The sequence below is a fragment of the Sparus aurata genome, chromosome 1 (genome assembly GCF_900880675.1).
Source record: "Sparus aurata chromosome 1, fSpaAur1.1, whole genome shotgun sequence".
Classification (NCBI taxonomy): domain Eukaryota; kingdom Metazoa; phylum Chordata; class Actinopteri; order Spariformes; family Sparidae; genus Sparus; species Sparus aurata.
The window spans coordinates 33,226,806-33,254,296 of NC_044187.1; the positions used below are offsets into that span (position 1 = coordinate 33,226,806).

At 40.7% G+C, this 27,491-nt stretch overlaps 1 protein-coding gene across 1 annotated transcript in view; it reads right to left on the reverse strand.

Annotated features, from left to right (window-relative positions):
* The window catches only part of frmpd1a (FERM and PDZ domain containing 1a), a 45,144-nt gene extending 27,955 nt beyond the window's left edge, over positions 1–17,189 (reverse strand). Inside the window, exons 1-2 of the mRNA XM_030432771.1 lie at positions 16,805–17,189; positions 3,754–3,867 (exon numbers count right to left, since the gene is read on the reverse strand). The gene's annotated coding sequence lies outside the window, so the exon portion shown is untranslated. The remainder of the gene's footprint in view (positions 1–3,753; positions 3,868–16,804) is intronic.
* Between the last annotated feature and the right edge of the window lie 10,302 nt (positions 17,190–27,491).

Genomic DNA, 27,491 nt, shown 5'->3' on the forward strand with positions numbered 1-27,491 from the left:
AACAATAACTATAACCCCAGTCCATCTCATAACAATGACAGTGGCGATCACTTTCAGAGCAATTTGATGACAGCCATTCAAAATTCATACAACTTTTACATATTGCCATGTATTTACATTATGTAATTATGGGCTTCAAATAAAAACACAAATCATTAAAATAATTTTTCATGAGATATACTGCAAAATTGATGGGGTCTTTGAAATGTGTTTTGTCCTTAATAATGCTTGCCAGGATAACTAATTTCTATATACAATTTATTCTGTACAGATATAGAGCCTTGCAACCTAGTTGAGAAGGCTGCTATACAGATAAAGGTTATTATTGTTATTTATAATAATATTATTATTCTAATTATATGTCTGTTGCACTTTGTTGCACAACAAAACTGTACTATTGTTCATTATTCTGTGCCATAGTTAGAAAATATTTTTTTTTTGTTGAGTCAATGACATGGTTCCCCACTATGTTTCAACCAGGTCAGCCAAAGAATAACTGGTAGTAGTTAAACATGTAGAGTTTTATCTGACAAACAGACATTTAATCCTCTGGCCAACATTTCGATAGAGATTCTACAGCTACAGCATGTTCTGCCAGGTACTTGCACTGTGCAGTGACCTGGATGCTGCTACTGGCCCAGTTACAACTCAGCGCCAATCTGGCAACCCTACTGTGGGGACAGGTGTAAGAAATAACTTCACGTCTACCGAATCAGCTCTAAAAGGTCAATCCATTATATCGATGACAGCTTTAGATTTCTTATTTCTTTAAAAAAATTACATTTTCCTTTTCACACTGGTCCTTCCTTGGTGTTTATCTAGCCTAACGTCTGCTGTGTCTTTATTTCTCATGAATGTGTTGCTGCCATCCAACTCCTCATCATGTAATCCCTAACGTGTGTGTCTCCCTCCCTGTCTTTCTATTAGATTATTGTCTAAATGTGTGAGGAATCAGGTTTCTCACATGTTTATCTTTTTCTCTGTGTCTTACTCACAACTGCAAAACAACCCTTACCCTCCACCCTCAGAGAATTACACAAGATATAACTTATAGTGTGATCAATCTTAGTCACCAGGTGAGCTAAATCAGACACGTATCCGAACAGCTGCTTAACTCATTACATAGTGTAAGTGACCTTTTCTTGTGTTCCTCTGCTTTGTTTTCCAAAGTTTTATTTCTTCTAACAATGCCAGTCATGGTCATTGGTCTTAGGCTTGGTGGCTATAATACACTGCAGGAAACCCTAACGTCATCTCCCAGCAGAGAGGTGCTTTAAGAATGCTGCATTCTTAAACTGGTGCAGACAAATACACACACTGAGACAAGGTGAGTGATAGAGCTGCAGCAGCATTTACAGACTATGCCATTGTCCATACTTATGCTCGCTCCTGCACCGTCATTCATTCATTTATTCACTTTATTCACCACGTCTCCCTGTGTTTCACACATACTGAAAATACAAATAAGTTTTTTTCCTATTGAATGCAAGTGAAAACTGATCGCATAAAAATCATGAACACTTTTATACAAAAAAAGCAATATTATTTACAGTGTAGTGTATTCTTCCTCACTCTAACAGTCTAACGTGTTGATGGAAAGAGCAGCAGCGTATATGAGCATTATTAAAAATAATGAGCTGTGTTGGTTGTCCTCTAACAACCACGTCAGCTGCTGATATAATGAATCTCATCACAGAGCTTCAGTTTACCACTGAGATTAATCTGCCCTGAGACAAACAAACCATATTTATATCCAGACAGACATCAGAGGGTGAAACATTAAGTAATCTTAAAAATACAAAAAATCTATTTTTATTCTATTTTGTTTCCTACAGTAGGTGGCTTATACAACTACAGTAAATACATTTCATAGTCAAAGTAATCCTCTCAAATAATGTTTTTTTTAATGAGTGATGAACATTTTCTATTTAAAGTATTGCATCTGAAGAATATTCTCTGTTAACATATTTAATTTCTTCTCCTTCGTTATCTACCTGTGAAAACTGAAAAACACTTTATTACAATTTTTATGGTTATGTTTGGACACTTCAAGATGATCAGGGAACAATCATTTTCTCTAACCCTAACCCTTCGATTCAACGTTCAGTTTAAACATACTACTCCTACATACTGTACTTAATCCTGGTGGCTTTTTGCCGGTTATGGTTTAGGTAATTTCAAAGAATATTCATGAAAGATACAGATTCCAGTGTTCATCAAAAAATGCCACCCTGCTGATATTTAACAATAAACAACAAAAGATTGAAATTCAGTTTGTTACAAATGTTGGTTTCTCAAATCTGGCCCAAGTAAAACCATCTTCCCAAACAAATCAAAAAAGGATCTCTGACAAAGAATAAAAAGCCAACATCTGCAATGTTGTGGGAGTTTCCTCCAGCAACAGTCAGTTCACCATCTTTATGCACATGATAGAAACACACCTGAGTTAAACAAACACTGTAATTAGAATTTACATACACCTATATAAAGCATGTACAGTATATCTTGGCAGTCTTGAGTTCCAATGATTTCTACAACTCTCATTTTTATGTGATGGAATGAGTGGAACACAAACTATTTTGTCACCATAACATTCATGAAGTTTGGCTCAATAATGGATTTATTATAGAGCTTCCGAAACTCTAAATCTGCTGAGTCAAAAATATACCTAGAGCAAACTGAACTGTCAATTTTGAAAGTTGTGTAAATCAAATTTGCTTTTTAGCATGGCCTCTTAATTTCTGCGAGTGATTATGACTGACAACGTCCGATGACTTTTCTGGGGCCATTTAAATAGGGCTTGTCTGATACACCCATTAGACTCAGCCACAAACACTGCAATGGGAAAACCTAAGGAGCTCAGCATTGATCTGAAAGAGCCCACACTGTACCACACTGGAGTCGTAGGAGGATGGTCTGGGTTTATAGTGGGAATAAAAAGTGCAGAACTGTGACACCAGATTTGGGGTTCACATCCAGACTCCTCTCTGTTGAAACTGGTTTATGCAACAAGAGAACTTCCTATTGTTCCAAAAATCTTACGTCTTATGTCTAACTTTTTATGCATGAAACAGAGCATGACACTCGTCGAACCTTTTCCAAGTTCTGCCAGGGCCAAAACACAACGATATAAGTTGAATAATGCAGGAATCACTTGATAGCATAATTCGCTTGGCATTTTGTTTACCTCAAAATGTATTTGCAGTAGCCACTCAGCTGTATACAAAGATGATTTCACTGAGACAGGGTGGAGTATAGCTGAGCGTGAATATATTTTAAACTGTAACTATGTTTCCTCAAAATAGTATTGGGTATAGTTTCCTTTACTTGCACCATAAACTTACTTTGTATAATGCTCTGAATGCAAACAGACACTAACACACAGAGCAGGCAAATGGGATTACCAAGTGTGTCTGCACGCTGTGACGGTGAGCTTGTGCGTCACTCCCGCTGAGCCAGATTACATTGAGCTTCGCCAAACCTTACAGGTCTGTTTAGAGTAACAGATTGACTAAAACTATAACACAGACTCTGTCTCTGGTTCACTATTCACTTCCCTCTCACTGTCTGTTCGTCTGACTCTCCGCTTATCCCACGCTCTCTTAATCCTCTTATCTAAGCATCTTTGTTTATGTGTACATATAAAAACTAAATATGTTTCACATTTGCATTTACCGACTTGGAAAGACTGACACACACGCAGGCACGCACGCAGGCACGCAGGCACGCAGGCACGCACGCACACACACACACCTGCTCTTTGCCCTGTGTATCAGGGCTCCATGAAGGCGCCAGTTACAGTCCCGCTCTGCTTTCTCTCCGTCCATCGTTCTGCTGCTGACGACCGGCCTGATGTGTCTTCATCTCCTGAGGGCAGACACAACAACAGAATTAAGGGTTGGGATATGCTATGGGGCTGAATCACAGTCTGAATGATTTTGCATGGCCAAAAATACTCAGATTTGCGGATGGAAATGTACACAGACGAACAGTCTATCTATGGATGGATGGATAGATAGATGCAGTAGGAATATCAGTCAAGCACCACGCATGATTTTTACAATGATCTAAAAGGAATAGAAAGCTATGAAGAGGGGAGTAAACAATGGAGGGGAAGCTTCTCTCTTTATTCATTAGCACTAATCAAACAACTGGGCAATCATCACAGGGAGGAAAAAAAGAGTGAAGAGAGGGAAATGAGCAGTGATGAGAGAAGGATGAGGATGAACAGATGAAGGAGGGAGGAAATTAGCAGAGGGAAACGACAAGAACAGACAGGACGAGCAGTGAAAATAGATGCACTTTGTCATCAGAGTGGCTTATAGACACAACTGAGGGAAGAGAGAAAGGCTGGGGAAAAGGAAATGAATGAGGGAGGAAAAGGGGGGAAGACAGTGGAGTGAGTCAGGATGGAGAGACAGACAAGGCGAAAAAGACAGCCAGGCTCCATCGCAGTAGGATGGGCCTGCCTGGGCTGCTTGTGCTGTTTGTGGAGTCCCACTTGCCCCTGCTCTGCTCCAAACACCATCCATATTTAATGAGGCCCTTACAAAGCCCTGGGAAAAGAGATGCTGGGAACTCTTCTGCGCCCCCCTCGACTACCTCCGCCTTCCCCGCCACTCAAATTGTCACTCCTCAGTACTTTTCTCTTTCATAACTCTTTCTCGTCTCCTCTCTTTTTTGGTTGATTTGAGTTTCTCTTGTGTGACTGCTCTTTAGTTATTTTAAAAGATTGATAGTTTCTTCCAGCTCCTCCTAAAGTACTATAGGGTGTTGAGCAAGCACACAACGCTAAGCTATTAGCTCAGTGTGTGGTCGCAGATGTTGTGCTTAATTCTAGTCTCGTGCATTTCAAACAAAATGACTGTTTCATGTCTTCTTAGAGACAAAGTTGCGCAGAATCAGCTGTGCATTCATAGCCACAAAGAAAAAGCATGCACGTGTGCTGTCGTTCTCTTTTTCTCTACCACTCCCACTCACATTCAGAAACAAATTGAGGCACATGCTCTTTGTGGCAGTGTATGGGTGTGTGTACGTGCAACAATGTGTTTGATTTTATGAGTGTATGTATGTTTTTATTATGTGAGTGAGTGGTTGGAGTTTGTGTATGAGTGCATGTGTTTGTGCGCGTTAGTCAGAGTGCTGCGTGCATCAATAATGTATCTAGATAATGCAGCCGCTTCACTCTACCAGGAACGACTAACAGGCATACCGACGCAGAGCCCAAGACAGAGAATAAGGGAAGGAGAGCGAGAGAGAGAGAGAGAAAGAGAGAGAGAGAGAGAGAGAGAGAGAGAGAGAGAGAGAGAGAGAGAGAAAACACATGCGGTAGCAGAAGAGACGAAAGATAAGAAAGGGAAAGGTAAGTGATACAAAAATGGAACAACATAGTGAGAGTATGATGTTTCGGAGAGAGAAACCTAAAGAACACAAAAAATCACACCTGGTAGCAAATTCTACTTGGGATCAATCCTCAGTGTTATAACCCATTTAAAGCACACATGGGGTTTATGTAAGAAGCTAATTTGGGTATTGTTAGTAACTGACTTTCAAGTACTAAGTAAACATTCTGGCAAACATTATCATGTACTGAGATTATGTGTATTACGTTGGATTAAGTAGAAATCCAATTTAGAGCTAGAACCCATTATTCAAAGTAGGAATTCCTCTGTTTATTTTGTAAATACAGTAATGCCTGAAACTACTTTTAAATCCATATTACAAAAATCCAGATGAACATCAGATTTCCCAAAAATAATCTGAGGTTCAATAAAGTGAAAAATTTAATTTGTATAGTGTATTACTAATACTGTGTGTTAGTTTATAACTCTTTGAATGTTTGCAAACCTGCAAGCCACTCAAGTGAACTCTGTTAGGAAGTGTTGAGATCACTACATAAACTCTAACAGCTGTGATTAGCACTACTGCGTCACACCAAGAAGGTTCTGGGTTCTAAACTGCCTACTGGCCAGGGCCTTTGGATGTAGAGCAGGCGCGTCGTTAGACCTGGGCATTTGGGGCTATAGCCCCAGATGTTTTGGGAACAGTCCCGGATCTCTGCGCCTTAAAAATATAATTGCCTACCGATTAAAATAGCCCCAGAGGTTTTTATGTGGTTGCATACCGAACGGCCAGCAGCCACAAATGCAACATGTCACCAGCGCAAATTGCGCAGAAGCTGACCTGGCTTTCCTTATGGTATATGCCCATATATGGGCAGAGTCAGAATAATTTGTTGCAAATTCAACATCAGTGTTATTCTTTCCCCCTCTATGCATCACTGATATTACCAGAGCCTGTCTATTAGCTTAATGTTTAGTACCATTGCAGCGTTTATAGTAGTTAGTTATTATGGATACATGGAGGTTCTTTGGAAAAAAAAGTGCAGCCAGGGCAAGAAGACGTGGAGACATCATCTCCCCCAATTGCCTGATAATACTTCAATCAGCTCAGGTTCGTGAAAAATTATTATTAAAATACGATGAGGACCCCAACGATTGGCCTTCCTTTCCATCTCAAGCTACATTGAAATTGCATCTTTAACAGCCAGATTTTCAAACTTTCCCAGGGGAGAAATCCTCGGACCCCCGTTAAAAAAAGACTCTATCCTGCAGTAGTAACACGATAGTCTAATCTGACGCTTTAATATTTCCAAACCAGTAATCGGATTAAAGTAATTTACTCAAGTCACTGTGCGTTACTATTATTTTTGTCATTTTCCTAAGTAAAAATATATATTTTTGCTTTCTTCTTCACAAGTCACGTTTTCAGCACTAGGACAGCTCATGTTTAACACCACACAACGACACAAACACAAACAACAATGGAGGGAGGAGAGTGATATGCGTGTTTTCTAGTTGGAAATACAGTCATTATTTTGAGTTTGTGTCAGCTAAAGATGAGAATATTAAGGTTTGCTGTACACTCTGTGCTAGCGACAAAGTACTATCAAGCTACCAAAACACGTCAAATTTGAAGAAACATTTGGAGTTGCAGCACAGCACAGTTAATTTACAGCGCAAGTCACACCAGGTGGTGTTAAGCAAAGCCACGGCCTTGACTTTTGCAGGAGGTCCCCCACCACCCAAACAACAAAAGCTGGACTTCGGTGCAAAACGAGTAAGAGGGGGAGAGTTGAAGAAGTTGGTCGGGCGGTATGTTGTAGAGGAAATACTGCACTTAAACACGGTTGACTCGCCTTTGTTTGGTGCCATAATAAACAAGATCCCTGCTACTATCAATGCCGTGCTTGGTGTTACTGTTAAAAATGCACTTTTTATGTTGAGGCGGCGGGGGTGTTTAGCAGCTGCTGAATCTAACTAATAAAAAACTAGTAATCTAAATGAGTTACTTTTAAAAACAAGTAATCAGTAAAGTAACTAAGTTAATTTTTAAAGGAATAATCAGTAATCAGATTACTTTTTCAAGATAACTGAGGCAACACTGTCTGCAGGGCTAAAGCCCCGGATGTTTTGCACTCCTAGCGATGCTCCTGATGTAGAGTATGTGTTTCTGCATGGGTTCTTTCCAGGGGCTCTAGTTTCCCCCACAGTGCAAACACATATACATCACTAAAAAAATGAAGTTGCCATCATTACCTACTCTGAGGCAGGTGGAAAGTCGGAATTTTCATAATTCACAAAACATTTCTGGAAGCATGTTTGTCACGAACCTGACAGCTAAATATAAATATTGTGAATATTTTGTCTGGCAAATGTTTAGTTTGGTCTTTAATGATTTCTGAGTGTTATTTAATGCTTTATTCAGAACTTTCTTCTATCTTTATCTATTTGAGGCACAAGTAGTAGCTGTCAGTCAATGGCTGTGCTCACAAAGTTCAGAGCAGATTGGGTCAAAGTAAAATTGTATAACTTTTAGTGCGGTGGATAGATCAGCATTGGACCATCACAATACAGCACATTGACGATAATGAAGGAGGTGCATGCAAAATGAGTTTTTCCTGCAGTAAAAGACAAACATCTTAACATTCTCCTAAATCAATTTCTTAAAAATCCTTTACACAGGTTTTCTTGTGATTTTACTCCTGACTATCTGTAGACCCTTTCACGGCAGACATTTTGAGTTGTCTAAGTAGGAAAAGCACAGGTGGAATTAATAACATTAATGAAAGTTGCATTACATCTAGGTGAGCCACTTCCAGTCCTCTGGTATTGTGTATGCTCACTTTCTGACATGGCTTACTGGGACATTTAATAGGATGGAGCCATCGTTAACGTCATTGGTCACACCTGTGTCTCTGCTCTAAAAAGGGTCTATTACAGAAATGTACTGAGAACAACTTTTGAACAGCAGATTAAAGGCAAGAAGGAAGGATTTACTGGGTGGAGTAGTGTTAAAAATTTGAATAATGATAATTGGTGCATGAAGACCTTTATTCTGCACTGACAGAGAGCTGTGGAGATTGGACTGGCTATGTGTGACAACCACAAAACTACCAGGTTAGTGAGAGATGTCTGTTCAATCCCACACAACCCTGAAACAAGAACTAATCTATCAAGTGAAAATACCTGTGTGGGTGGATTACATGTACAGCAGGTGTGAAGGCACTTTTAGGTTGCATTAAGGAAGTCCAGATTAAAAAAAGAATTGTATCTAAAATGCCCAAAGCTGATATATCTGTAAACTGACCAGACCACTGCTATGTTTAGCAGCTCAGCTTTTTGTGACTGCCTCAGGTTATATGCCTACCCCGGTCAATGCTGGTCTAAAGAGTGTTCATTACATTACTTGCTCTAGATTGTTCCCACAATGATAACTCCCAATTGAAAGCCAACCTTTAACAACAATCTTTACATTACTCGAAGATAGTCTCCTAGATTGTTTAATTATATCAGAGGATTAGGTTACTGTGGATTTTTAAAGTAGCTTTTTAAGAAATCGTGTCAGGTATGTGTAGACCAATACAATACCCATAGGCCTTTTTTCGGCCATTGTTTAGATGCCAGAGGAGCCACAAATAAGACAGAACAGCACCTGTTTGGCTGAAATGCACCAGTCGAGAGCATTTTAATGTCTACAGCAAAATGCTCCAAATGTTTTACAGTGCTTTTACACAAAGTGTTTCGACCTATTCCATCATCTGCTGGTTTGGCAATGCTACTGAGGCACAGAAAAGGACTCTCAGAAAAACTGCAACATTGGCCAGCAAACAGGTACTGCACCTTATCTCCCATCCACTTTGACCACTTCTTCACAAAGGATGTCCAGAAACTCTTGCATGTGCTATTCTGTTTTTCCTCTTCTTTCTTGCCTAAAACTTAATTAGTTGCAAAGTGCAAAGTTATGTGTCTGGGTATGTCCATGAGTATGTCTAGTGGTGAGTGTTGTGAAGTGATGAAATGCCCTGAGATTGTGCTGCAAACCAGTTTACCCATGAGGACAAATAAAGTATGTGTCGAGGACACTGCTTGGGTTTTTGTCAGCCATGTCTGTCTGTGCTGACTGTTATGCCTCTAAATGGCTTCTTTGTATGTGTCTGGCTGAATTATAGCAAATGCACAGACAATCTTTAATCATTTGTCTGAGATTTCTGTTTAACCTATTTTTAATTCATAGTGGCTAATGCAAAATTTCGCTACCAGCAGAAATACACAATGCTTCACTCCATGTTCAACATTGTTCTAAGGAACAGACTTTAATTTGTCTACATTTGACAGCAAATTAAAATACTGAATCAATTAATCCTACAAAAGTATGAGCTACACAGTCTTACATGATTGGAAAAATCATATCAGCCTCCTTTGCACTGCATCTGTTTTATGTCTGTTTATCCTCTTTGTCAATGTTTATCCAGAGACATAGGGTACTTGCATCTCTACCATCTGAGCATTGGTTGGGCATGTCCTCAGAAATGAATGCAACACATCCAAAAGATGCAGTACACACATAAATGGTATTGGCAGTATGGGGATGTGACAGGGCAAGAGGTCAGCAGGCATGTCAGCAGTGAAACTATGGCAGAAATTTTGCAGACAAGCTGACAGACCAAGTCTGCATCCCTACAATGTGTCACTGTTGCTGCTGCACGGTGACAAATGTGCACATTCAGGTCGATTCCATTTATACATTTTTTTTAATGAGAATTTACAAAATAGTTACGTCCTTGGATGTCGACATGTTTACTGTTTAAATTCTATAGAGAGGTGGAGTCAGGTCAGACCTTATTTCAGAACAAATATGCATGGTGCTGAATGGATAGAGATAAACCTTTGTTTTGATCCCATTCAAACTGTGCTATGAATTACACATACAATCTAATGTTTTTGAAATAAAGAGATCATTTTTTGATTTGAGAAAGCCGAAGTTTGTCATAACACTAATGACATGCGTAAAATAAACTGCATACCCAACACTCGGCGAGGTGACAGCATCTTGTTGAACGCTAACTAAAACCCATAACTTCTCAAACCAAAGAGCAGCAGAGAGGAGGACACAATCCAATTAGCAGCTTACATCACAGTTACATACAGACCTGCAAGCATGCACACACACACACACGCATGCACGCACACACACACACACACACACACACAATCGTTGTAACCGAATGACCTTTTCAGGTAAATGCCAATCATTTAACTGACACAGACAGCAGGTGGCTGACACTGGATGCATGTTTGTGTGTTAAAAAGTTTGGAAGGTGTGTTTTTTCAGGAACTTTGGTTTTACATGCAGTGCCAGACAGAATGGTGATTGAGATGATAAACTGCCTTTACTCTCATTAGTTGATTCATAATTCATTGCAATCTATAATGAGTATTTAGTCTCAGGGTGCAGAAGTTTGGCTTTGTTTCAGGGAACACATTTGTCTTCGATCTCCACTCCCTCAGAAAGCCAAAAGGGTGTTTATGGCAAATATGAAAATAGGATACGAGGCAACACTGGTGTCATATTTATTCATATGTATCTAACTTTGCAAACCCTGTTTCTATTTATTCAATTCACTGATGCGTTTGTTAACTTATTAATGGCAACAGATCAAGAATCTTAGTTACTTTTATCTTGTTGGGGGGATACTATTCGGACTGAGAGAAATTAAATAGAGACAGAGATGCCATCAGTTAGTTTTACATATGACATTTTGTCAATTAGACAGATATACAGCCATTGGCTTTACTGTTCAGGAGGGTAGTGTGGGCATGTGGGCAATGGCTATAAGTAAGAATGCTCAAACTGATCCTATCAATAACTTAATATTGTGTGTGGTACTGTGTGGTCTCCACTGTTTAAATGTTTACTGAAAGCGTCAATCTGCTCTTTAGAGGTAACATTTCCAGTAGTGTTTATAGTTATTTGCTGACATCTGTATTTCACAATAAACTGAATAAAGGGTACAGCTAAGTTGTGATCAATGCGGTAAAGGATACTTAGTTTCAATGATACTGAGGCACACCATCTTACCATTATTTTGTACCTGTATTTCCTGAATATTTTGTACTTAAAGCGAGGGAAATTGTAGCACACCATCTCTTCTTTCACAGACTTGCAGGGAATTGACAAAAATCTTCATTTGATGTTAAATGCCTATAAATATGAGTATTTATAGACATTTGCAAGTGAATTAAAGTCTGCAGAGAAGAGAATTGGTTCAGCAAAAATAGACTCAGCATGTAAAGAAAGCAGAGTGGAGAGAGGAGCTGTGTGTGAGCAAGTGAGACTCTTCATTCACACATCCGGTGGACACTGGCACAGTGTGCTGAATGGCAGCGGATCATCTCCAGTATCAAGTAGACATTAGGATTTATAAATACATTGTACTGGCTGGTCTGAGCATGTGGCATATAGAAAGAAAAACATGTTTTACCTAAATGAAACTGGTCACAACTATAAACATATAAAAGAAGGCCACATTACATTGCCCTCGACAATATAGGGCCTCTTAGACATATATAGTTATACTTATACTCTTTCTACACTAATACGCAATGACATGTTTCAGGGTGTGGTACCGCACCATGCCAGGTGGCCCAGGATCCCTAAGAAGGCAATGGGCTAAAGCAGTGATCTTTGGAGCTTACAGGGACAGTTTACCCAAAATGTAGAGATACATATGTCTTCTCTGACCTATCAGTAGAGCTATTTTTCATCTAGATGTTTTTGGTGTGAGTTTCAGAGTTTTAAAGATACTGTCATAAAGATGTCTGCCTTTTGTTGAATTTTCCGGGTCATATAATGGGGCAAAATGGAACTCAGCTTCTGGTGCTCATAGCACCAAAAAAGTCCACAGATCTTGTTGTGTGCAGTTTCATGTTGGAAGTATTTTCTTTGTACTGATCTAAATACCATTTTTTACTTTTGGGAATAAAAAAAGTAGATGCATCTTCTCTCTTGATTCTTCACATCTGGCGAAAGATCTGTAGTGAGTGACAACTTTCGTCAAAGGCTAATCTGAACACAAACACACAGACTAGCAAGCCCCTTAGATAGTTTGGAGCTAGGTGGGTTAAGTAACCATGTTTCATTCTGCTTGCCTCTGCTCCCCACATTAGCCGGTTTTCAGATTAGCCGTATTTAGGTGGAGTTGGGCACTGCCAAGATGGCAATAGTCAGCTGCACCCAATTTAAGCTTTACATTAGCTCTGGAAACCTCTGGGAGACATCACTGATGCTCTGTCCACACTCTGTCCCAGTCGTCATGGCAGCCGAGAAGTATCAATCTCAGAATGCAACGTAACTTGGACGAGAGTTAAGGTGGACCGCTACTGTCTTCCAGCTACTATCCATGTGATATCTCACGTGACTTTTCTGGCTTTTGATTTTAGTATTGTTTCTTTAATGAGGCTCCTTTTTCAACTTCAAGGTCAATATTGTTTTTCGCTAACGACAAAACATTGAATTATCCGTGTATTTATATGGAACTAAGCTTTAGGAGCGGTCCACCTTAACTGTCCTCCATGTTACGTCACATTTGGAGATCAACGCTTCTCACTGGCAGGACGGCAGCGAGTGGAGGAAACATCTGCTAACGTGAGTTGTCTAAAAACTTTCTTTTTAGTAAACTCTGTGTACACAAACAATGTTCTCAAAGCTCGTGTTCATGTGTAGAGACCCTGGTGATACTACGAGCACAGTTTCATGTTGTGTCGAGTAGTGTTGTCACGATACCAAAATTATGACTTCGGTACGATACCTGCCTAAAATGTCTCGATACGTATACTAAAACGATACCACGGCGGAGAACTAGAACATCATCAAAAGTAATGGAATGCAACATCAGATGACAGAATGTGGAACTTAAAATGATATATTTCTTTTTATTAATTAAAACACTTCAAAAGTCAAAATAAAAATATATATTTTGTAAAAGCTGCTGAGCTATAGCTTCTATAGCAAGTGTCTTCTTGTTTTGGTCATTTGTCTTGTTTGCTCTTAGAGATTATTAAATAACCTGATTTTCCATTAAAAGCTCAGTGCTTGTAGTAGAAAAAAAATTAACAGCACATTAACTACAATTCTATTCAGCATAAAAATAATGAACATAAATGACATTGACTGTAAATCTGGCAATTCATAAAATAAGATAATAATTTATTCATCCTACAAAGAGGAAATCTGCAATTTGCATTTCATGTTGATAAAGTTCAAATCCTGGATTATTAGCCTGCTAACTACATTAGTGCACTAAAGTACAACACAAATGACCCAGACCTGGTGGAGGTCTGTGCTAATCAGACCATTTTCTAATAATATAAATTACAATATATATTATAAATTATTGACAAAAATGAACATGCTATGATTATATTACTAGTACTGATTGACTTAAAAAAAATTATTTATAAGTGTTGTTGTTTAGCATACTTGTGAACACCAGCGCATGTTATGGTGAAGTTCATGTTACCAGTGTGAACGTTGTGTTTGCATACAGAGATGTGTGGAACCACATCGGACTGTTAAACAGTTAGCTTTACCCCTGACTGCCTCGTGCAACTCTGATGGTGGAAAAAAGCTCGCTTGACTTCCATCCGGGGGATATTTATGTTATCTATCGATAACCTGCAGCTCTTTGAACTCTTTGAACAAGTCCGCATGTCTGTCAGCTCCTGCCGACCGTCCTAGGCTTGTTGAAAAAGCAGACGCACGGAGCGAAGCATGGAAATATTTTGCTTACGTTGCTGACAGTAAGAGCAAGCCCACGGACACCACAAAGCCCGTCTGTAAACGAGGCTTTAAATCCGTAATGACCAAAGGAGCCAAAACGTCTGTCTCGCTCTGTGACTGTCTGTCACTGTGAAACCACGCCCACTCTGGCTGCAGGCAGTGAGGAAGCAGAGAGAAGCTGCACACAGACATGCTGCCCCGCTGTCGCACAAAGTTCATAAAGTACCGATACTAATAAAACATGAAAAAGTATTGTTTTTAATGGCTGGGTACCGCGGTACCTTTATAGTATCGGTTTACCGTGCAACACTAGTGTCGAGCCTTCTTAGTGTTTTAAAAATAGTGATTTTGATGCTAGGGTAAGAGTGCCCCAGCACTCCATTGAAAATGAGCTTGCCCGAAAACGAAACTACGGTAAATATTAAAAGGGCCTCTTTTGTCGTAATTATGCTTTTACACGAAGGTTTGACTCATAAACATTCACAAAAAAAGCCTAGGTTGCATTTTGGCGAGAGTTTTGCTTTAAGATGAGTGCGTGACTTTCCCTTTCTGTGTATTGATGTCTGCCTGATAGCAGAAGAATAGATGTCTGTTTTCCCTCTGTTCTTTATGATGTAGGATGCCAGGAATTCCCAATAACCTCCTGGAAATAACATTTTTATGAAGGTACAGTCTAAAGTAATAGAAAGTTGACTGACTCAGCAGGCAGGTATCAGTTTGTTTTCTGTCTCCATCAAATAAGAAGTGATGGATAGCTACTGATGAGCCTATTGCCCTAGGAGCGCTTATAGAACTATTTGTGCTGTCGTCTGAAAACCCTTTAATCAGGAGTTTCAGATTAAAGCCAAACTGACTGAAAGCACTGTCTATGTGGCAAAAGAGATTAGGGTCGACCTAAACCTTTTAGACCTCATTAGAACAGTTTCTTACAGTCTCTTTAGTTGGTGATTCACCATTGTGTCCTGATAAGCCAAGAAAAGCGGCAGCAGTACCAGTTTTTGCTCTCTGGGAAGACTCTGAAGATTATCTGACGCATTCATATCCTCAAATGTTTTGTGGAGCCTTTTAAAGGGATTTACCTCTTATAATATTCTGGTTTCAAAGCAGACTAATTGTAGCTCAATTTGAAGAGTGACATTGAGTTTTGGGGTCATAAGTTCAATATGTAATTTCCTTGCTTTGAAGAAATAACATTTGACTCTAATTACCCTTGAGTGTAAAGGTTAAAGGCTCTGACATGAAGAGGGAGCTGAGAAAAATGGGTCAATCAGGGACTTAAGCTAAACACTGCACTTGAATGGGTGTGTATATGTTCTCAAGACAATGTCAAGCACCTCTTTAACATTGGTGTATTAGAAGTGCTAACAAATTACCTTTATTGTGATTACTAACAATCTAGTTCTGTAGGGCCTTAAAAGTATCTCCACACATCATCTGTTAGTCTGAAATTGTGCAGGTGCATGTGTGTATGGATGTATGCACGCACTTACGTACAAAGAGGTTGACAGACACACCCCGAGTTTTCGCTCAGTATTAAACTTGACAAATACGAAGCATCAAAAATGTAGCCGAGCCTAAAAATAACATCATAAATTAGTAAAGCCTGGGACGGCCTACAGAACGCAGCTGGCCTCATATTCTTCTTCTGTTTCAGTGTCAGGGCTCACTTTGTATTCATGTCTTTTCATGAAACGCAGATACATGCATACACTGTACACACCCACAGTCATGGGCACACAGAGTTCACATGCACATAGAGCTGAGCCACACAAACAGCATCAGACTGTGCCACTTATTAGCATGTTACAACAGCATGCACACGCTGTGTGCTGTGTTTCAGGAGGCTGAAGCATGATGCAGCAAAATATCTGGATCTGACTGTTAATTGCATGTGGTAGTGCGCGTTTGAGTGTCTGTGTGCACATAATGAGTGTTTGTGTGTGTGCTTGTTCAGGTCTCTGGTTGCACTGATGCATTAGTAAAACACATTTTGATTTCACAAAGACTACGTACTGTTCGTCTGTTCATTAATTCTTCAGCAGTAGTTGAATATAGAAAATGACTGAGTCATTTGCTTTAAAGAGATCCGGGAGTTGCCTCAGTCTGTTTGTGTCTAATCTGGCTGAAGTGAAACATCCAGAGCACTACCTCCCAGTCCTGTCTACACAATCCACCTCTCAAAGGGCTACTAAGCTTAAAAGTCCCTCTTATCAACCTGCCTCCTCCCCTCCATGTGCATCCCTCCTTCATCATATGACCGAGGTGGATTTTACCGAGGTACAGTCGTTAACTGATGTTAACTTTCACCTGTAGGTTTGCCATTACAAGTAATGATAGGCTTTATTGATAAATGTTGACTTTTATTTTGAAGCTCTATATGTCCGGCATTTTATCATTTTTACTATTTGTTGTAAACAGTCAGCTTGTGAAATAATTAAGACTTTTGAGCATTTTAGTGTTCTTTCTGTCGTTTCATTTTAACAAATAACAAATGTCTAACAAATGTGAGCTAATTAAAGCGCCGTCGTTCGCTTTGCTAGCTTGCAGCGAGACACTCAAGCGAAAAAAAAAATACAATTTGTTTACTGAAAATCTATTTTTGGCACTTTGGTTTTCCAGTCTGGTCGGTGGTGTGTGTCCGCTTGTTAGCTGGCTGTATAATAACGAGCAGTAAAGACCTTACCGAGTGGCTTGTCGCCCGTCTCCTTCTCTAATCCCCCTCCCGAGCGCAGGGCGAGCCGTCCCGTCAGTCCTGGATGTGGAGCAACTTCGAAAAGCGCCACAAGCAAAAAAAAGAAAGAAAACAGAAAAAGAAAGAAAGAAAGAAGAGGAAGACGGAGCCGCACCTTCCTCAAGACAGCGAAGTTAATTAATCCATGTTATCTGGCGGCTGGACGACACGAGGAGCACAGCTCGAGGTCCCTGATGAGAAAGCTGCGTCTGATAGAGTCCAAGCAGGGCAGGTGAGCGCGCGAGATGTGGACGGGTGAGGCGCACGCGGCTTAAGCGACTGTAATCTCTCTCTCTCTCTCTCTCTCTCTCTCTCTCTCACACACATACACGCACGCACGCACGCACGCACGCATAAAGTTTTAACAGTGCTTACGGCTTACGGGCCAGGCGAGCGGTGACAGAGACACTGATGTTAACACATACGGAACGCACCTGCATCTATCGCATCACACTTGACGTGCGTGCGTGTGCGAGAAGACCGGAAGAGCCTGTGCACACTCAGTACATTTCTTATGAGGGAGACACTCAAATATCTTAGCAAACTTCATATTTTACCGTTGTGTCTTATTTTGAAAGGAACTGAAATGCCCTACAAGGTCAGCTCACAAAGATAGATGGATAGATAGATAGATAGATAGATAGATAGACCGTTAATTGGCCTCTGTCGCCCCCTTCTGGCCTCAATGTTTCACTGCCACTCACGTCTATCTACCACCGTGTGCTCAAATGTATTTTGGTCAAGTAAATTACCAGAGAGGGGCGCTGTTATTTTTGTTACTATTTTGAAATTCAAATCAATTAAAATTACCCCTAACTAAGAGACAGGCAGAAAACACGGGGCTGGTAGGTTAAACAAGTAATTCAGTAAGGAAATAGGAGTAAATTGTAAAGGAAGCTGTCGCTCTTATACAGGATAGCTGCAGTGCACATAGTAAAACATAGAAACAAAACACCAAGATCCCTTTAAGAATGCTTGTGTCTCCCAATTTTTAAGGGTTTGGATTGTTTGATCAGATTTATTGCCATTACAGTTTGATGAGAAATCACGCAGTCATTCAACAATCAACACTCACTACCAAGGGAGTTTTTAAATTTTTTCCCTCCAGCGCAATGTATGATGATAAATACTGCCTGGTTATATATGCCCTCTATGCAGTTTACCCTATATTATTGGTTATTATCCGAACAGCACAACAAAATGAACTCAATATATAGTCTACTTTTTTAGAAGCGAGGGATTTTGCACACAGCCCTACAGTACAGGTTTGGGTAACGTGAGCAAAATTGCAAATCAATAGGCCTCATTGCTTTGTCACTGTGAAGTACCATGACCTTTCAAGTCATTTGCTGGTTAAGCCAGCAACACATTACTATCTGGTTGTTCATATCAGTGTTTCTCAAACCTTTAAACCTTAAGGACCACTAAACTGACACAAATAAGATCAAGGAAACCTGTTAAATAAGATTCTTTTCCCCAGGGCCCCCCATATCATAAGAATTTTGCTCGTAAATGTTTTATTACAAGATATTCATACATTCCGTCATTGTTTTGCCAGGGGATAGAATTATAGTGACAATGAGTTACTTCCATTTGTGCTGTGGACTCCCTTGAACCACCTCAAGGGATCCACTTTAAGAACCACAGATTTATATAATTAACATCGCAATGTGTATTGATATGTCTCCATAAAACAGTATATATATCATGATATATCATATCACTCCTGTCTGTTAAAGTGTTAATTGGATGAGTGGTGTTAAATTATTACTATTATTAATAGTAAATCTAATTTTTTTTAATAGTAGATAAAATTTGTACAGAATTTGTCTCCAAAACAACTGAAGCAGATGGGGACTTTTGAAATGTAACAAACAAGCTCAACCACAACTTTTCAAATCAACAATTTGGGATCTCTGTGCTTTCAGAAATGACTTTAAATAACTTGAATTACACCGAAATGCAGTATAGAGCCATTATAAAGTTTTTATTTAGGGTGTCCCCATTTGCTGCTATTGTCTCAGAGAATCTTCCGACAATGTTTTGCTGTAAAGCTCCAGAAATTTTTTGTGGAAATTTCACATGACTTTCCATCAGCATGGGGTGTGAGCAGCAGCTGAATGTTCATTTTTGGGTAAACTTTATCAAATATCTGACCTTACATATCCTAAAATATCAGTGTGCCCTGCTTCTGCTCTGATGCAATCTGCAGAGCAAAGTAACGTCAAACAAAAGTAATTAAATAAAGGTAGTGGAGTAGAAAGCACAATAGTTCCCAAATGTAGCAGAGAGTAAGTGTAAATAGCAGAAAATGGAAGTACTTAAGAAAAGTACAAGTACCTCAAAATTATACTTAAATACAGTACTTGATTAAATGTACTTAGTTACAGTACATTCCATCAGTGGGTGTGATTGCAGTAGTACAGCAGTATGTAACAGCATCCAGCTTCTTTTCATGGTCCAACTTGAAGTTAATAGCGCAGTTTACACATCTGGCCACAAGATGTCAGTGTTGCACAACTGTACTGCTGCTTCCTCTCTCTCTCTCTCTCTCTCTCTCGCTCTGTCTCTCTCTCTCACACACACACACACACACACACACACACACACAAACTTTCATACATCAACACACACATTGAGCTTCAGCACTTGTCCACCCTCCATGCTGCCTTTATTAATAAAATCATAACCACACAGTCCACTTCCAGTCACTACTCGAGCCCCTTTATCCTCTCCAGGAAGCCCACACCGCCACGCTCGTCTACTCTAATTTAACAGAGATTAAGAGAGGAAACCCTTTTGTTGCTCTTGCTCCGACCCCCCTGCTCTGTGGTTGGTTTGATCTCTGTCCTTGGCCGTCAGCTGGTGGACAGAACTATTTTGGGCGGGTGTGAGGGGATTTTTTCGCCCTGCTGATTGTACTGAGTCATAAGAATTGGTTCTGCTTTTCTACCAGAGGAGCGAGACGGGATGTCTCAGTGACAGTAGAAGCATATTCTAGTGCTAAAATGAGGGAAAACATAGTGTTTTATACACATGGATTGATGGGAAAAAAGAGGAAACAAAACCGACAAATCAAATCTCACATAAAGGTAAAAGTAGAAAACAAGAAGATCTGTGGATGACCACAGCACTTGAGAGAGAGACAAGTGTCAAAAGTCATCATGTTCTTTCTGTCCCCAGCTTTATGTGAACATGTTGTTTTCCTCTCCCAATTTCAGCGGCATTAATTGAGCACACTGTCAAGACTGTAAACAAGAGATACGTTTTCTCCTTTTGACCGAATGTACGGAAGTTTCAAAGCAAAGTCCAACAAACTATTGTATTGACAACAGAGCTGAGCGTATACACATTCTCATCGCTTCCTTTCCCCCTTCCCTCTCTATATGGAGATGAAAAGATCTTTCATGTTGTTTCCTCTTGTTGCATTATTTATTGCCGTGTGGCGCTTTATTAGCTGGTTTCATCTCAGATTTCGCAGGCTGTTTTTGGGGAAGCCTTTGAAATGTGTTTCTGACTCCAAACAATCCTTTTCCCCGCTTTCTCTCACTTGCTCCAGTCGCCTTCTCTCTCATGATAAACCCCCCTCCCAAGATTTTCAAAGTGAATTGAGCCACACGCCGAAGCCAAAATCCATTCAATACTGTCCTAAGGAAGGGAGATGTTGTTCTTGTTCCTTGGCTGACATGAAAGGAGAACAGAGGATCCTTTTTGTCATTAGCCTTATTAGCATCATTAGTGCTGTATGGATGAACTTCAAATGATTGGCTTGGAGTTATTTGTGTTACCATAGAAGCAACATGAACACTATTTTATGTTCTGTGCTGGAGACTGTTGCATTCCGAATGAGGTGGGTTCCTTTTTGAAGAGAGGCGATGTGTTTCGGATTCAGCCACTAGATGGTGGAGCTACTCCTGAATCGGGATGAGGCTTACTGGAAGTGGAAGTGGAGAGGGGAGTCGGTATCACTGGAAGATATGAGAGATTTGGTGATGTTTAAAACCACATAATCACATCTTAAAACAGATCTGTTCCATTCCAGTATTTATGAACATTACCAAGCTGCACACACCCTCTGAAAATCTTTGACTCCATCTGCATATTACAAATTTGCCTGTCTCATATTGTCAGCTCCTTCCAGTAAAAGCCCAGGTATGTTCGGAGGGAAACAAAGAAAGAGGACAAAGCCAGAGGGATCCAGTGCAGCAAGGCAGTAGAAATAATTTCAACATTTTGAAAGGGCACAGCTGATACCTATGAATAGTTGTCTGATTGGTAAACTACACACTGTTTGATAGTGTTGACATGTATATCATTCGCCCCTTGAATTAAAAACGGGCATTATCTCCGAAGGCACTCTACGGGCTCGTAATGCCCACTGGTGGTCAGGTTTTTCAGAATAAAACAAGCATTTATGAGTAAATTGTCTTATTCAGCCAAGATGAAAAGGATTCCAGATAAAGACGTTATTAAAACCAAATGTAACTGTCAGTGGTGCGTCTGATGAATAAATGGATAAGACGTTTTTGTCTCACCAGGGATGACATCTGCTATATGCAGAGAAATATGTTACTGTAAATTACAATAAGCAGCGAAAAATCTCCTCTGGCTGGTTAAGAGCTTAAAGCACCAGCATGACTCCGGAATCAAAGCGACCATCACATCGGGTGAGCGATGAGATGAAGGTGGGAGAAGAAAAAAGGCGGGCAGATTTTTGGATAGCATGTGAGCAGTTGGTGGTGGGGGGTTGAAACCTATGTAAACTTAATGGTTCAGCGTTTTTTTCCCTCTCCTTCTTCTTCTCAACGTGGGTCCTTGCATCTTTATCAGGAAGCTCCAACCACTCTGCAGTTGATGGTGGATAAGCCCAGCAGGCCTGATTTGGTTTGAACTCGTCTTTTATTCATTCCATCTCTCCCGGTACCCACACCTCCACAATGGCCCGGTTTCTCCTGGCAGGCCTTAATCTCTCTCCCTAATCGGCTGCAGACGTGAGGCTTTGCCATTCCCCACAGGGACACGCATGGGATATGGCCAAGTTTTACAGAGTGAGCGTGGAGGCACTTGGTGCAACAGTGGCAGAACCGTTGTCACTTTCAGGTTTCGAGAACTCAGTGTGCTACCTTGCCTTCTGCCTTCATGGTTTTCCAAATCTGCTGAGATAAGGTGAGGCAGCGCATGCTACTGAGGTCATACCTAAATGTCAGCAGAATTAATGAACCCAGAGTAGCCAGCTGATCCCAGCATTCAAGACCACTTGGGTCCAGCATCAAACGCACACCAGCACTTTGATTCTCTGAGGGAGTCTTCCTAAAGGTTCCTACTGTGAACCCAAGTCATAATAAACACACATAAACAGCTCTGTCTTTCATGTCAGCCTTATAAAAGAGGAATAAATAAGTACAATCCACTTCCAGTGAAGGCCTTTGTGGAGAGGAAGCAGCTGGAGATGGCACTGGGCCCTGGTATTGTTTGCCAGCAGCTCCCTAATCGGACCATGGTGCCTCGCTGGCGTCTTCTGGAGAAGCGGGCAGGACACGTCACCCACATGAAAGAGGCAGTTCAGAGTCTGAAAGTGCTGAGATGGTCACTGTGGGTCACTTTGTTGTCAGAGTTCTTTCCACATTGAGTGGCTCTTCATTTCTCGGTCATTATTGTTCATGTCAGTGATTAATCTCTTTAAGGGAATAAAAGCGATCAAATTTCCTTTGAAAATTTCTTCAGAGAAACGAAGATCAAACACAACTTCTTGTTAAGTGAGGATGGAAATCGTGCATGGCTCCGAGGTTTACTTTGGACTAACCCCTGTTGAAAATGTACTTTTCTGTCATCCATAACCTGGTTATGGGAGCTTTTGCGTCTGAGGATTTCCTGGCCTGAATATTGAACAATATGGTATTTTTCCCTCTCCCTTTCTCTGCTCTGAGTTGGTGTTTTCTTGCTAATTCCGTCTCTCCCTTAGATGTGGTTCAAGCTATTTACAAATCCAACTTTTGGAATGAGTGTCCAACTCCCTTTCGTCTGGGATTAGATAGAAAGAGAGAGGGATGAGGGATAGGGAGGGAGGAGGAGACGGATCATAGCACATACAGTGCTGCTGAGGACAAACTTGGAAGGATTAGGGGTAAAATACAAAATGTCTAGCAAGTAATAAAAATGCTTGTTATTTGTTGTTGGCTACGAAGTGAGATCAGCTTTCCCAGCTTCAAAGGACATCTGATTAATGCTGTGAAGTCACCAGATATAAAAGTGGCCTAAGAGCTGTATGGAATATTTACCGATACACAGAGCGCGACTTGGGTCCTGAGCCAGCTGGCAGCAGATACTGAGAAGCAGTTAGAGAAAGTGTAGAGGGGGCCAGCAACAGCGGTACAGTTTAAAGAGAGGGAGAGGTATGTTTTATGTTGCAGCATATAAGTTCAGAGGGAAATACTGGGCTCATTAGTGCAGAGAAAGTGTGCGAAGCGTATGGAGTTCATATTTTTCAGATGATTGTTCACCCGTCAAATGCTAAATCTATCACCTAATCATCGTCATCATTCATATTGAATATGTTTTAATCAAAATACATTTTTACACTACCTCCTGCGCACATTTCTGTGGTTCATTCAAGAACCCTCAAGGTTTAGCGTATGTTTGAAACGAACCAGTCTGTAGAAAGTGAATCTGTTGTGCAAAGGCTGTGCAAATGGTCTGGTTAGGTTTAGGTACAAAAACCACTTTGTTAGGGTTGGGACCAGATCATGCTTTGTTCCGCCTTATCCGGTCACCACAAACACAGCTGGATCTGAACGTCTCCTCAAACATATTTAGGGGTTTCACGCTTACAAATGAACTGTAACGCCACCTTCATCCCTGCCTCCCTCCTGACATGTCAGCTCATATACATTTAATCTGAACGTGATATGAAGCAAATTGTAAAATTGGCGCCAATGAAACTGAATGAAACATATTCAGCGTATCTGCGGTTTACAGAGCCCCTAAAGCCCGAGTATTTCTGGAATAACTAGTTTTTATGCGGTGTTGTCCAACAACATCTGAGAGCCAATGTTTTATTCTGGTGACTGGACTGAATGGAGCACGGGGCTGCCAATGAGGTCTTCAGTTGAGCGACATGCACTGCTTTGGTCTTCCGCCAGGTTTTGTAGCCAAAGTTCAACTAAAATTGAATTGTGACCCCAAAATATTCAGAACCCCACAAGCCCAAGCACCAGTGGTCCCGATGGAGTTCGAGTTATTCTCTTATGACACAGGGACGTGGGTTAAAACTTACTGGGTTTAAAAAATTCAAGTTGTGATTTTTTTATATTTCAGGATCTTAGCTTGCTGCTTTGTACGATGGGACATGCCTGACGTGCTATAATTCATCCTAGCCTCCACCACTTGCTAACTACTTGCTCTTGGTGGAAAAGATGAGGGTTAGGAAGGGTTTTTCACCTGCTCCCTCCTACCAGCCTAAAAGAGGTAAAAGCTGTAAGTCGACGAAGTGAGGGACATCAGCAGACTGATGATGTGACTGCTGTGCATACTAACTGGGCTCCAGTCAGACACAAAGCAGTCTATGTGTGCGGCATGGCAACACATGCCGGCCTCATGTTTATGAGACTGTCTGTCTTCAATGCACATTGTTGGGCTCTCTTGCTCTCACACACAGGAGAATGAAAGAGACAGACAATGAGACGGAGGCATGTTCTTTTCCATCTGGTCAAGATCTAGCTGGCTTGCAGATGAATACAGTAAACCAGACACATGGCTGTGAGAAAAAATTGTTTTTTGTCATCAGCAGTTTGAGCTTGAGCACCTTCAGTACGTGATTACCTGGTAGTCACCTTTTCCACGGGACTTTGAACTGCCCGCGCAGTGTCGTAAATGTGACATGGGTGGCCGCAGTAAGATGCAAACCCCTCCACTGTCCCACTGTTTGTATCATTTGAGAGCACGCCTGTTCATTGTCCATGGAAAACTTTGTCGGCCTTTTGTAAAACTTCACAGGCATCTGATTTTGTCATTACGTTTTTGCATCAAACAATATATTTATATCTGACTTATTAACCAGCCGAGGAACACGAAACAAATGTGTTTAACTGCTGTTCTGATGAAACGAGTGCCACACAGCACCACATGAATACATTAGTCATCAACAGGAAGCTGATACTAATAGCTCCCAAGTTGTGGTTTGGAAGGACACATGTCCTGACAATTAACCAGGGGCTGGAGGAAGTGGGTTACTGGCAACACAATGCCCCAGCCTGGCCTGATGTATGCCTGTCTGATAAACAGTTTGGTCAGAGGAAAAACCAAGTGTCAGCCGGATATTCTTTTGAAGTCTGTTTGTATTGTTTTTTTTTTTTTTTTGCAGATAAAAGAGACAGGTGCCTTTGTTGTCGGAGGCTGGAGGAATGTGAGAAAAGAAGCTGCCATTTTGTGTCATTATATCCTCTTTCATATTGGTTCCCATTGAAAAGGGCACGTACTGTATTTACAGGAAAGGCGAAGCTCCATTACCTGCTAGTTTAATGTTACCTTGGGGTAGTGGAGGTTAAAAAGACTGCTATCCTTTGATGAAATAGAGCAACACTTAAGCCCCAGAAACCAAGGGTCTTTGATCACTTAACCCGATCTTCTTATATTTAATAGCAAGACCTAAGGAACAAGCATGGGAACAGACTGCACCTCCTTTGATGATCTGAACCGGGTTCACGTGCGCAGCTCCGGCAGACGAAAACATCACAATGTAATAGTATAAATCATACAGCCGAGACAGGTCTGTGAGACAACTGTGTGAACCAGGGGCACCACATACTGTACGTATGCGGGAGTCCACTTCACATTTAGCTGTTTTGGCTTTTGTTGAGCGCACTGACTGTATAGAATATGGACAGAGCTTTCCCATCTGAAACCTGACCCCAGTGTGGAAGTGTTTTAACAGGGGGGTTATTTCTAAAGGCCGACGTGGGGACAACCCCACTGGTTTAGCAAAAGGTGTTCTTAAAGGGGCTCTATGTAACAATTAGCAGGAATTGAACTAGATTGAGCATTTTTTTTTATCTGCCGTGTGTGAGTGGACTGGGACTTGACATGCCTTCCCGATCTTGGTTGCCTATACAAGCCTGTGGATCATTTGTTTACATTGTTTAATTCTGCCGGCCTGTTGATTTCTTTCTTTCTGTTTGGATTTTCCTCATCAGTCCAAAGGATGCGACTTAATGCAAGTATTGAATTCCAAGTTCCATTAGTGCAAAATCCTTGAAACTGCATCGGAAGCGAGGCTGAAGTCTTAATTCTGAGGGAAATTTTTCCATCCCTTGTATCGGACTGCTTTCCGTCTCATTCGGGGCCCGTATGCTATGCGAGTTTTTCCCTAAAGCAAACCTGCTGAGGCAACTAGAATCTGTAATTACACCATGATATTTTGATCCAAGACAGCAGTTTGTTCCGAACGCACACAAGTGTTTTGTATTTCACAATGAAATGCTGCGAAGGTGTTCAGTTAAACAGCCCAACATATTCATACAGTATTTTACAAATATCTATCATTAAATCATTTCTGTGAGTAATGGCTCAAATGTGGACTGTCTCTTCAGGCGGGTGCCAAATTTACCAGATGGCCAGTCTGGGTCTGGCTGCCGCTCTGCATTTTTTTTCTCCTAATATATGTTACATCTGATTCACTGACACTGACCTACATGGCAGTGGGAGGAATGGAGGGTACAGAAACCTTTTTTTCTCCGTCCAAAAGAGGAAAAAAAACAATCTGTGGCCAAGTTTAATGATGATGACAGTTTGTCTTTTATTTGAGAAGAAAAAAAAAAGCCCGCTGTATAAAGTGTCCTTTGATGTAACTCTTTCTGACTTGTACCATTAAATTTAACACTGAGTACAACTTGGCATAAAACTCCTTTCTTTTCCCCTCTTCTTCCTGTTAGTGCTGTGCTCTGTTCAGTTTGATAAACTTCCATCAAAGGGCATATGCTGATCCATCAGACATCTTATATAATCTACGCTGCTCTTCAGTGCTGTAATTTAGTTCTACTGGAGAGATCAGCTCCTTCTCGCGCTCTTTATTATTCCATTGGAGTTAAATGGACTCCTTAGTGTCATGGATGGCTGTTTGGGTGGGTACTAAAGATGAAAAGGGTTGCCTTGAGCAAAAAGAGGCAGACAGAGTCAGAGAGGGAGGCTGATCTTTGTATGATACAGGCTCACAGTTTTTGTTTCTTCTTTCTTTCACCACAGAGCTGACTTCTAACGGCTGCTGTTGCACAACCAGCACTTTATTCTCATTTTCGGTCCTCACACTGCATGTCATACATGTACCAAAGCTTCAACCCACATACCAGTTTCCAAAAGCCAAAGCACTCGGCCTCTCTCATCAGATATGTGCTGCCCGCAGGTGTTGGTTTTACAGCACGCTCACACTTTTAATGAGGACGATCTTTAAAACTGTCTGATGGGAAAGTTTTCACATCAATATTGACCAAGCAGATTAGTTGTGAAAAAAGTACTGTAAATCATGGTTACAAGTCACAGCAACAGATTATTTCAGTGGAAATTTAAGATTGCTGCAATCAAATATCAACAATAGATCAAATCATTACGTGGAATGTGAAAGGGATTATTTGTGTAGTTCCCCTCCAAC